Genomic DNA, 2500 nt, shown 5'->3' with positions numbered 1-2500 from the left:
GAAGAAGAAGAAGAAGAAGAAGAGGAAAAAAGTGCCGGGTCTTTTTCTTCCGATGCCACAACAGCGAAAGTAGAGTCTACATGTTTACAACGGGAATGAGTACGCTAGCTAGCGAGTAAGCATGCTAGCTAGCTAGCCGCCATCGCAGGAGAACACTTTATTCGCTTCTTTTGGATAAAGTTGATGAACGCACAGCTGGATTCTGTGCAGTGTAACCAGAATTCACAAAAACGCACTGATAGGAAGGCAGTACAGAAATGTATCGAATATATCAAAGCGACAGATGTGTGTGAGTGTGTGTTAAGTGTGTGTGAGTGTGTGTGTGTGTGTGTGTGTGTGTAGCCTCTCCTTGCATGTCCCTTTCCCTAGTATGTAACAACACACCACCTGACAGCCAAATAATTGCACGAGGACTCATCAGACTTGTTTGTTTGAGGTTCGCATGGTGGAGCAATACACATGTCCGAACACGACGCATAGGTTTGGAAAAAATGTATGTGTATGGAAAAGATAAGCTCGTGCCAGACTGCACTAAAAAAGAAAAGCTAATAAGGCTATGCAAACCAACCCTCTGCTCGATACACACCTGCTAACACGCTGAGACCACGCCCTGTACATCTATTGTGCCGCTTTATTTACATACATGAATGTATATGTACATACGTAGTGTGTGTGTGTGTGTGTGTGTGTGTGTGTGTGTGTGTGCGTCTGCAAAACAGGAGAGAGCTATGCAAAGCGCCGCTGTGACATTCGAAGCCCTCGTGTGTTGAATGGACTCTAGTTGTGCTAGTAATGTGAACATGCTAACTAGGCTAATTAGGCAATGCTAGTTTTCATTTGGGCCACAAAAAAAAAAAAGGGTGGGGGGGGGGGCATCTTGATATTTCAAAACATTTTTAAAAGCGATGTTTACACCATGATGGTGATGGTTTATAATGGTCTATAACAGCTAGCTTTGCTGCGCCGCTAACACACTTTACAGTTTGTTTACAGTGTGTGTACGGCGTGTGTATGTGTGTGTGTGTGTGTGTGTGTGTGTGTGTGTGTGTGTGTGTGTGGTGCCTCTAGCTACCTCTACAGAAGTCTAAACTACTTGTGGCCATAATTGGGAGCCATTTGTACTTAATTCATTATGATCTATTTTGCCCGGTGCTTGGACAAATAAACTCGCAGATCAAGCTAGGCTGACCTAACACACACTCCTACACAAGCGTACACACACACACATACATACACACACACTCTCATACACGCACACACACACACACACACACACACTTGCTTTCCCTCATTCACTGCAGCCCTCTGACTACCACTACATGACAGTTTTGTGATTTTCTATCGTGTGTGTGTGTGTGTGTGTGTGTGTGTGTGTGTGTGTGTGTGTGTACCAGGTCGAGTCCATGTTCTTTACCAGAGGCTGGTCCTCTTGTATTTATTCCATTATGGACATTTTATCCTGTGGTTGATTTTTATTTTACGTTTCTTATCGCGTTCAGTGAAACACACGAACGGATCACAATGTTAAAAGAAGAAAAGAAAAACGAGACGAGCTGTGATATTTTTTTTTTTAAATGTGTCGAATGTTTGGGAGATGAAACTCTTCGGAATGGAGAGAGCTGTTTTCATATGAGGACGCCGCTGAGAGAGAGAGAGAGAGAGAGAGGGATGATATTTATGGTGCTGACCTCATCGAGGCTGAGTATTGTGCAGCTGCTATTTTATTCTCTATCTGACGTCAGTCATGAAACCCGACACGGACGGTATAGAAGGTGGCGCATCACGGCGGGCGTGTCTCGTGGGCTCCTCCTCTGTTCTCTCGGCGTCTGATAGAAACGGTTCGGTCTTGCCAAGATGGGGGTCTTTAAATATAGTGATTAGGACCTGTGTCTCAGACTGACCTTCTAACTCGACGTTCACACGAGCAAGCGGCAAACAAATCGATTCGCGTCACACGACGGTTCCCGTCGTCGCGTGTGGGCGTGGCCTGTCCTGGCCTGGCCTGTCCTGTCCTGTCCTGCGGGGTTTTTATAGGAACTTTTACAGACGTAAAATATGAGATGAAACCACGGTTCGTCAGGTAGGAACTGAGAGGAGAACTGAAGACGAGTCACACCACACGCTCCGCAGGATTCGTCTGGACCGCGAAGTTCCACAGAGCAGTGAATGAACGCAGGGATACCGACTGACTGATTTATCGTTTTATTTATCTTTCATTTTTAAATGCTGAATTTTATGTGTAAGTGTAGACTCCCATCAGCAGCAAACTCCATTCAACCATAGCCATGATAATCTTCTTAACTTATCCATTCTGATCCATTCTGTATGACGGGACTGGGGTGAGTGTTCCCTCCTTCCTCTGATGGAATGGCAGCCTTAATATTTTACTTTCTTCAATGTTATTATATGGTTATTTTTTATTTTTATAGTCAGATCTATTTAAAATTGAAGATGGATGTATATATGTACGTATGTATGAATGTCCACTTGTATATACGTG

At 44.2% G+C, this 2500-nt stretch overlaps 1 protein-coding gene across 2 annotated transcripts in view; it reads left to right on the top strand.

The window, feature by feature from the left end:
• Window positions 1–2500, top strand: part of b4galt5 (UDP-Gal:betaGlcNAc beta 1,4- galactosyltransferase, polypeptide 5) — a 42791-nt gene that overhangs the window by 39666 nt on the left and 625 nt on the right. For both annotated transcript variants that reach the window (XM_053642703.1, XM_053642704.1), the window contains one exon: window positions 1–2500. This exon is cut by the window's left edge and continues 486 nt beyond it; it is cut by the window's right edge and continues 625 nt beyond it. The gene's annotated coding sequence lies outside the window, so the exon portion shown is untranslated.

The sequence above is a fragment of the Ictalurus furcatus genome, chromosome 15 (assembly GCF_023375685.1).
Source record: "Ictalurus furcatus strain D&B chromosome 15, Billie_1.0, whole genome shotgun sequence".
NCBI classification, from domain to species: Eukaryota; Metazoa; Chordata; class Actinopteri; order Siluriformes; family Ictaluridae; genus Ictalurus; species Ictalurus furcatus.
This window is presented reverse-complemented; position numbering and strand designations above follow the sequence as displayed.